The sequence below is a fragment of the Salvelinus fontinalis genome, chromosome 3 (genome assembly GCF_029448725.1).
Source record: "Salvelinus fontinalis isolate EN_2023a chromosome 3, ASM2944872v1, whole genome shotgun sequence".
Taxonomy (NCBI): Eukaryota; Metazoa; Chordata; class Actinopteri; order Salmoniformes; family Salmonidae; genus Salvelinus; species Salvelinus fontinalis.
This window is the reverse complement of record NC_074667.1, coordinates 59,518,077-59,527,894: the sequence shown is the minus strand read 5'-3', so window position 1 is coordinate 59,527,894 and position 9,818 is coordinate 59,518,077. Positions and strand designations below refer to the sequence as shown.

Below are 9,818 nucleotides of genomic sequence, written 5' to 3'. Positions count from 1 at the left end.
CTGTGTATTATCACCCAGAGACATATAGGAAATTATGCTGTGTATTATCACCCAGAGACATTGAAATTATACTCTGTATTATCACCCAGAGACATATAGGAGATTATACTGTGTATTATCACCCAGAGACATAGAGAGTATACTGGGTATCATCATTGACATTGGGTTCCTTTGACGAGGAAGAATGTTCCGGTAGCGACTCCCAGCAGCCCCAGAGTCAGACCCAGTCCACAGAAAACAGCAGGACCAACACTGGGACGGGGGGACACCTCGAACTCTGTGGGAAGATATTTCTCTCTTTAAAACATGTTTTACTACAAAGATTTCAGTCAAATGTAAATGTAACACTATTTTACATAAATATTTAATCACCCCATGTCCTGGTTAGAGGTTAATCTAGGGCCGTGTGATCCACAATACAGGTGTAGATGTCTCCCTCTTGTGGTTCAAAGGTCAGAGTGGAGAAATGGTAGAAAGTGTAATCACTGTTGGTTGCATATTGACCCGCTTTAACCCCCTTGGGGACGTTCTCATTATTCTTGGTCCATTTGACTTGGACAGGCGGAGGAAAGAAATTATTGACGAAGCAGACGAGAGAGTTGTTTATTCCCAGGTTCACTTCTTCCTTGGCATACAATTTGATCTCAGGAGGAACTGTGGTTGAAAAATAAAATACAATACTATTAAGGGTTCTAACTAACTAGCTATCTCCAAAAGTGGTCATTAGCTATGACTGCATGTTGGCTTGGCAGTCCATTCCGACCAGCAGCTAGCCACAAGATTCATTTGACCAGGTTCCCTTTTAGTGATTATATTGACCATCCACCACAACATACCTGATGGTCTTACTAGCAAGAGGTGGATGGCATTTAGTTTCAAGTAGTCAAATCTGACAAGTCTTTTCCATACATTTTCATTATTAAATTATTTTTGCTGTAAAAATGTGTCAGAATACAATTTGAAATTATTTTGAAATACTCCCAAAGTCCCAGATGTTTAAACTCTGCCCACCTCGTACCAGGCAAGCTAAAGCCATTTCAAATAGAATTTGAACCCAGGTCTAGAAAAAAATATAAACAAAAATACTGTACCTTTAGCTTCTGGGGTTTCAAGGCTGAAGAGTTTAAAGTCATTGTTAAGATCTGCTCTTTGGCTCTCTGCAACTCTGACGCAAATTGGACAATCTACATAATTTATCCATTCTGGGAGCGTTACCACATCTTCTTTGTTGTTTAAATATACATGGAGATATTCATTACCGTCTGCTACAATGGTCAAGTTAAATTCCTCAGTTTCAGAACGTCCATTTATGACATTGAATACATGTTGCGCTGTGAAGGAAGAGGGTAGAATTCATCAACATGAATTATGTTATAACCAACCATACTATCATTGTAATGCAATAAATAAAGGAAATGTTATATTTTTGCTTGGAAGTAGTTTTTCTTGTAATAAATCTTAAAACAAAACTAGTTTTATCAAAACATGTTCTACACATGTCATGTTTTGTCTTTGATCTTCATGTCTTGTCCCTGTGCTTCCCTCTGCTGGTCTTATTAGGTTCTTTCCCTCTTTCTATTCCTCTCTCTCCTCCTCCCTCTCTCCCTCCCCCGCTCTCTCTCTATCGGTCCGTTCCTGCTCCCAGCTGTTTCTCTTTCTCCTAACGACCTCATTTACTCTTTCACACCTGTCCCCTATTTTGCCCTCTGATTTGAGTCCCTATTTCTCCCTCTGTTTTCTGCTTCTGTCTTTGTCGGATTCTTGTTTGATGTTTGCTGTTCTGTGTCCTTGTTCTGCCCTATCGTGTTTTTGCCTTCATCAGATGCTGCGTGTGAGCAGGTGTCTAGTGGTCGCGTCTCCAGTCGTTCATCTCTACTGACGAGAGGATTTCAGTTTTCCTGTTTTGTTTTTACCTTAGATATATCAGGAGTATCGTTTTTGTCTAAGACTGGAATAAAGACTCTGTTTCTATTTCGTCGCTTTTGGGTCCTCCTTCATCAGCATAACAACACACAAGTATTTCAATTACACACCGTAATGGTGAAGTTTTTATGGCATGTATTGTGTTGCACTACATTATAAATAGCTGAGGAACGTGCAACTCTGTAAGATAACAGTTGCACATTCCTCAGTTACTGTACATTTTAAGGAACCATGTGCAATCTCAGGTTAGTGCCTCGTGGTTTGCCTGTCAATCTGTTCCTACCTTGTCCTTGTGTAGAACTCAAACTGAAAAGCAGAATCATAAACACAAGAGCCATCATCATACCATCTATTCACGATGACTGCTGTGTTTGAGTGTTCAATCTAAAAGGGAAATACAACTAAATCATAACTTCCTCCTCACTCCTCTAGCTTCTCTCATATGTTGCACCAATTAAAAATCTGTATGCTGTTTCTAGGCAGACAAGTTTGTGTCAAAATTGTTTTCCACCCAGGTTTTGACCGTGGTCAAAAACCTATTTGGAATTAGAGTCAACATATTCAACATACAGTCATTATTATTTGCCCCAAAAATATATACTGTGAATACAATGAGTGTACAAAACATTAAGAACACCTGCTCTTTCCATGAAACAGACTGACCAGGTTAATCCAGGTGAAGATATGATCCCTTATTGATGTCACTTGTTAAATCTACTTCAATCAGTGTAGATGAAGGGGAGGAGACAGGTTAAATAAGGATTTCTAAGTTTTGAGACAGTTGAGACATGAATTGTGTATGTGTGCCATTCAGAAGGTGAATGGGCAACATAAAATATTCAAGTGCCTTTGAACGGGGTATGGTAGTAGGTACCAGGCGCACCAGTTTGAGTGTGTCAAGAACTGCATCACTGCTGGGTTTCCTGTGTGTATAGTTTCCTGTGTGTATCAAGAATGGGGGGCGGAGGGGGTCATACCATGGATCATTTAGCTAATTCATTTAGAATGTTAGGACCCCTTTAGGTATAAAAGAAATGCATACACTACCGGTCAAAAGTTTTAGAACACATTCAAGGGTTTTTCTTTATTTTTACTATGTTCTACATTGTAGAATAATAGTGACGACATCAAAACTATGAAATAACACATATGGAATCATGTAGTAACCAAAAAAGGTGTTAAACAAATCAAAACCTATATTTTATATTTGAGATTCTTCAAATAGCCGCCCTTTGCCTTGATGACAGCTTTAACCCTGGCCCCTTCCATTTTTGCAGTAATGCTGCAATTAGTTGGTTGTAATTTTGGGAAGAGCAGACATTTCCATATATTTTTGATAGCTGCATGTATGACAACTCCACCAGTCCTATTTATGATAGAATTTACAAAGAATATACATTTTTTGGTACTTTTTTGTTGCTGAAATTAGTATATTTGAGTTTTGTTTTTTATTCCCCTTTTTCTCCCCAATTTCATGGTATCCAATTAGTAGTTAGTCTTGTCTCATCACTGCAACTCCCGTACGAAGGTCGAGAGCCAGGCGTCCTCCGAAACACAACCCAACCAAGCCTCACTGCTTCTTGACACAATCCCCACTTAACCCGGAAGCCAGCCGCACCAATGCAGGAAACACCGTACACCTGGCGATCGAAAGTGGACAACCTTGTTTGACTCCTCTTGACAGTTTAATACTTACTGAGAAGTAGCCATTATTTAAAAAAATTATTTGATAGTCCTGTCAACACTTTTTTAAACGTTGGTTGAATACAATTACAGTGAAATGGTTGAATTACAGTGGAATGCTTACTTACAGGCTCTAACCAATAGTGCGAAAAAAAGGTGTGTGTGTGTGTGTGTGTTAAAACAGAAATATAATTTACATAAGTATTCAGACCCTTTACTTCAGTACTTTGTTGAAGCCCCTTTAGCAGCGATTACAGCCTCTTGGGTATGATGCTATAAGCTTCCTCACAAGCTCTGTCAGGTTGGATGGGGAGCGTTACTGCATAGCTATTTTCATCAAGGATCTCTGCACTTTGCTACGTTCATCTTTCCCTTGATCCTGACTAGTCTCCCAGTCCCTGCCGCTGAAAAACATCCCCACAGCATGATGCTGCCACCACTATGCTTCACCGTAGGGATGGTGCCAGGTTTCCTCCAGGCGTGATGCTTGGCATTCAGGCCAAAGAGTTCAATCTTGGTTTCATCAGACCAGAGAATCTTGTTTCTCATGGTCTGAGAGTCTTTATGTGCCTTTTGGCAAACTCCAAGCAGGCTGTCATGTGCCTTTTAATGAGGAGTGGCTTCCGTCTGGCCACTCTGCCATAAAGGCCTGATTGGTGGAGTGCTGCAGAGACGGTTATCCTTCTGGAAGGTTTTCCCATCTCCACAGAGGAACTCTGGAGCTCTGTCAGATGTTAAGGAGAGATGCTGCAGACATTTTTTTGGAACCCTTCCCCAGATCTGTGCCTCGCCACAATTCCTTCGACCTCATGGCTTGGTTTTTGCTCTGACATTTTTTTGCACATTTTTTTGCATTGTCAACTTTGTGACCTTATATAGACAGGTGTGTGCCTTTCCAAATCAATTGAATTTACCACAGGTGGACTCGAAGTTGTAAAAACATCTCAAAGATGATCAATGGAAACAGGATGCACCTGAGCTCAATTTCAAGTCTCATAGCAAAGGGTCTGAATACTTATGTAAATAAGATATTTCTGTTTTTTTGTTTTGTTTATACATTTACAAAAATTTCAAATTTTTTTTTTTTTGCTTTGTCATTATGGGGTATTGTGTGTAGATTGATGAGGGGGGGGGGGGACTATTCAATCATTTTTAGAAAACCCTGTAACATAACAAATGTGTCTAGGGGTCTGAATAGTTTCTGAATGGACTGTATCTGCTCTTAGAAAAATAGTGCATTCTCCACTGCTATTTTTGTTGCCAGTTAATCATTGATTTAATTGACTTATTTCAGCAATTTGATTTTTTACATTTTTTATAGTAGTCTAATGTTGGTGGGGCATATTATTCTGTTTTAATGTTACCCCTGAATCACTTTGATAAATATAATAGTTATTCTTGAATATATTATACTAAGCTGTAGGAATACAGGTCAAATCAGCCATTGACACAGACATGGTGGCGTAGCAGGAAGACATGCCATACCATAAACCAAGAGGTTGGAGTTCAAATCCCAGATGAGGACATGTTGAATAATAATTACTGTATAAATATACAGTACATACACTATGTAATCATTTATGTCATATGTACATTGAAAACGCCGACGTTGTTTCGTGATGTTCTGGTGACATCCTTATTTTTGTTTGATGGGCGGCATCATTTTAAAATTTGAATGCACATGTTCAGAGTTATGTGAACATGTGAATTATCATCACATGTGAATCACATGGAGGTTTCACGATTTCACATGAAATTTCACATGTGAAATATGCGCAAATCATGTGATTTTCAACATGTGAAATCATGTGGTTTTTTTTTATAAGGGTAACTGCACATTCTTGTATGATAACAATCAATATGTGGTGGTACAAGTATACAGGTGAATTCCATGTTTTTTCTCTCAAGATGTACACTTTGTCACCACCCTCAAACTTTGTTATTACAGAGGGGAAGATCCACAACATGTGAGTTCATCATCAGAATCTATTCAACATGGTGACGGTTGCGGAATATAACAGTGCTTTCAACAGATACACTGGATATATAGTTGGAATATATCATGCTGAGATACAGAACAAAGATCTGTTTTTCTACTGCAAAAATGATGGTGAACTCGTCTACAAAGCTGGATTTAATAAAACAGGTAAGCACCCATAGAGGACAGTAGTGAAAACATAATAAATGTGCTTCAGGCAAAATGTATTTTACATCATGTGTGTTTTATGGCATATAAAATATTCTGCTAAGCACTATTTGGTTGACTCTAACATGAGTGAGGTTTGTATTTGACAAGTCAGGGAACTTCCAGAAAGAAACCTGTCTGTGCAGTTCTTATCTAACTTGTACCATCCCAGGGTGGAATCTTGCTGAGTTTGTTTTGAGGAAGTGAAAGAGAACTAGCTTGGGTATCAGTCTGACACAACACAAGGCATCTCAATTGACCCTGTCTAAAAGTACACTTACTAAAGTTTATAGGTGAAACGCATTGAAATACAAGAGACCTGGCCAGTATGAATCTGTCCAACCTTATTGGACATTTACAATACCAGTCAAAAGTTAGGACACACCTACTTATTCAAGGGTTTTTCTTTATTTTCACCATGTTCTACATTGTAGAATAATAGTGAAGACATCAAAAGTATGAAATAACACATATGGAATCATGTAGAATCCAAAAAAGCGTTAAACATATATTATTTGTTTGTTTGCCTTGATGACAGCTGTGCACACTCTTGGCATTCTCTCAACCAGCTTCACCTGGAATGTTTTTCGAACAGTCTTGAAGGAGTTCCCACATATGCTGAGTACTTGTTGGCTTCTTTTCCTACAGTCTGCAGTCCAACTCATCCCAAACCATCTCAATTGGGTTGAGGTCAGGGGATTGTGGGGGCCAGGTCGTCTGATGCAGCTCTCCATCACTCTCCTGCTTGGTCAAATAGCCCTTACACAGCCTGGAGGTGTGTTGGTTCATTGTCCGATTGAAAAACAAATTATAGTCCCGCTAAGTGCAAACCAGATGGGATGGCGTATTGCTGCAGAATGCTGTGGTAGCCACGTTGGTTAAGTATGCCTTGAATTCTAAGTAAATCACTGACAGTGTCACCAGCAAAGCACCCCCACAACATCACACCTCCTCCATGCTTCAAGGTGGGAAACACACATGCAGAGATAATCCGTTCATCTACTCTGTGTCTCACAAAGACACAGCGGTTGCAACCAAAAATCTCAAATTTGGACTCATCAGACTAAAGGACAGATTTCCACCGGTCTAATGTCTATTGATCATGTTTGTTGGCCCAAGCAAGTCTCTTCTTCTTATTGGTGTCCTTTAGTAGTGGTTTCTTTGCAGCAATTCAACCATGAAGGACTGAGTCTCCTCTGAACAGTTGATGTTGAGATGTGTCTGTTACTTGAACTCTGTAAAGCATTTATTTGGGCTGCAATTTCTGAGGCTGGTAACTCTTAAGAACTCACCCTCTGCAGCAGAGGTAACTCTGGGTCTTCCTTTCCTGTGGCGGTCCTCATGAGACCCAGTTTCATCATAGCGCTTGATGGTTTTTGCGACTGCACTTGAAGAAACTTTCAAAGTTCTTGAAATTTTCCGCATTGACTGACCTTCATGTCTTAAAGTAATTATTTGAGCTGTTCTTGCCATAATATGGACTTGGTCTTTTACCAAATAGGGTCAAATCTATCTTCTGTATACCACCCCTACCTTGTCACAACACAAGTGATTGGCTCAAACGCATTAAGGAAAGAAATTCCACAAATGAACTTTTAACAAGGCACACCTGTGAACTGAAATGCATTCCGGGTGACTACCTGATGAAGCTGGTTAAGAGAATGCCAAGAGTGTGCAAAGCTGTCATCAAGGCAAAGGGTGGCTACTTTGAAAAATCTCAAATATATTTTGATTTGTTTAACACTTTTTTGGTTATGTGGAAGGACCACCAGTGGGCAGGCTGGTCCCACGGATAGTAGCCCAGCCCAGCATGTGAGTCAAGGTGATCAGAGGCAATTATGCACAGCTGATGGTACTAATGACCTATTCTCTTTCCCCTACAAGAGAGAGGAGGGAACCGGCAGTAAGGGGGACTGGAGAAAGAAAAGAGTGTTTGCTTCTCCAATTGAGAGGACATACCTTTCGGAAGGGAGAAGAAGAGGACAAACTACCTCTGGGGAATAGCCACAACGGATCCGGCCCACCACCCGAAGGGAGCTCTCCATGAAGGATCGTTAAGGCGGTGACACACCTGTGGTTTATGTTATAGTTTAAAGATACTCACCTTGTGTTCCTTGTTCTTGTAAAGAAGATTGTGTTTTCTTTGGGAGATCATTCTTGATTGTCTTGGAGTTGCTGAGAAGAAAAAAATACCTCAATAGAGAACTTTGTTAAATTAAGAAAACCTGCTCCTGACTTGTTTATTCCACCTTTTTGCTTGAGAGCAACCTCAAAGTACTTGGTCTGCTCACAGTTACTACATGATTCCATGTGTTATTTCATAGTTTTGATGTCTTCACTATTATTCTACAATGTAGGAAATAGTAAAAAATAAAGAGAAATCCTTGAATGAGTAGCTGTGTCCAAACTTTGGACTAGTACTGTACATGTACATTAGTAAAACGGTAGAAAACAGAAAATAAGTGTTTTATGAAATTTTCCCCTCTCAGTTGAGCCCTCCGTTCATCTGAGGTCCATGACACCACACAGTGACAGACACCCCTCCATGTTGACTTGCAGCGCCTACAAGTTCTACCCCAAACAGATCAGGGTGACCTGGTGGAGTGACGGACAGGAAGTGACCTCAGATGCAACTTCCCCTGAGGACTTGGCCAATGGCAACGGGTATCACCAGATCCACGCCTACCTGGAGTACACGCCCATACCTTTAGAGAGGATCTCCTGTATGGTGAAGCACGCCAGCTTCACTGAACCAAAGAGCCTACACTGGGGTAAGGGAACGAGGGTGTAAGGGAACGAGGATGTAATGGCACAAGGAATTAAGGGAATGAAGAGATGAGGAAACAAGTAGCCACACTGAGTTTGACAGGAATTTACTGGTTTAACAAACTGAGTGATACTGGAATGGCTTAGGGAAGGGGGTGAACAAGGAGATAAAGAAGTGGGGAATCAAAGAGCTCATATTAATTTGGTTCACCATTTCAGACATACTTTTATTTAATCCCAAACACAACTTGATGCATTATTTAAGTGTGGTTATATGCATGTTAGAGATGTGTTTGTTTTGTGACTAACTTGAGCCATTCTAACTCAGTCTGAGAGGAGTAAGATAGCCGTCTGGGCTGGTGCTGGGGGTGGTCTTTGGTGCAGTTGGTCTCGATTACTACAACAGGAGGAAGACCACTGGTGGTGAGACATAATATCTTTGATAGATTCTTGAATAGTTCACTGGTGGTGAGACATACAATCCTCTGAGACATTACATTCAGAGGCCTACCTTTTGACCCACAATAGCCTCACAATGACCATGGCACTAAGTTTACCTGTGATAAGTGTGTAACTTTTTACAATGCCTTCGTTAAGCTAAGCCCAGACCAGGTGGATAGGTTGACGCATGAAACACAGATGCAGAGCGCCTCCCAGCTGTGGCACAATGCAAGAATGCTGCGCATCACCGCCAGCACAGCACAAAAAGTTCCCAGACGCAGTACAACAAACCCAGGATAATTCTTAAATGAACACTTGCTCCTGGCTTTTAGAGGGAATTCTGCCACTTGGTACTGCAACAAGGACAAAGGCATACAACTGATGGAAGGCAGAGGATTTGCTGTGGAGTGAAAAGGCCTGGTGGTGCATCCTGGCCATCCCTGGTCGGCAGCTGGGATTCTGGATCCTGGAAGTGAAATGTGACCTGAGGCTCCAAATCGAATTTTATTGGTCACATACACGTGTTTAGCAGATGTATCGAAATGCTTGTGCTTCTAGTTCCGACAGTGCAGCAATATCTAACAAGTAATATCTTAACAATTTCACAACATATACCTAATACACACTAATATAGTAAAGGAATGGAATTAAGAATATATAAATACTTGGATGTGCAATGTCAGAGCGGCATATACTAAGATACAGCAGAATAGTATAGAATACAGTATATACATATGAGATGAGTAATGCAAGGTATGTAAACATTATTAAAGTGACCACATCACTGAAGGAGTTTTTGACCCAGTCACGTGGTGACAAC

The 9,818-nt window shown here is 40.4% G+C and overlaps 2 pseudogenes; one reads left to right on the top strand and one right to left on the bottom strand.

The window, feature by feature from the left end:
* Nucleotides 1-60: 60 nt before the first annotated feature.
* LOC129851231 (H-2 class II histocompatibility antigen, A-Q alpha chain-like) lies at nt 61-2,299 on the bottom strand (annotated as a pseudogene).
* Nucleotides 2,300-5,525: 3,226 nt separating this feature from the next.
* On the top strand, nt 5,526-9,571 carry LOC129851232 (HLA class II histocompatibility antigen, DQ beta 1 chain-like; annotated as a pseudogene).
* Nucleotides 9,572-9,818: the final 247 nt, after the last annotated feature.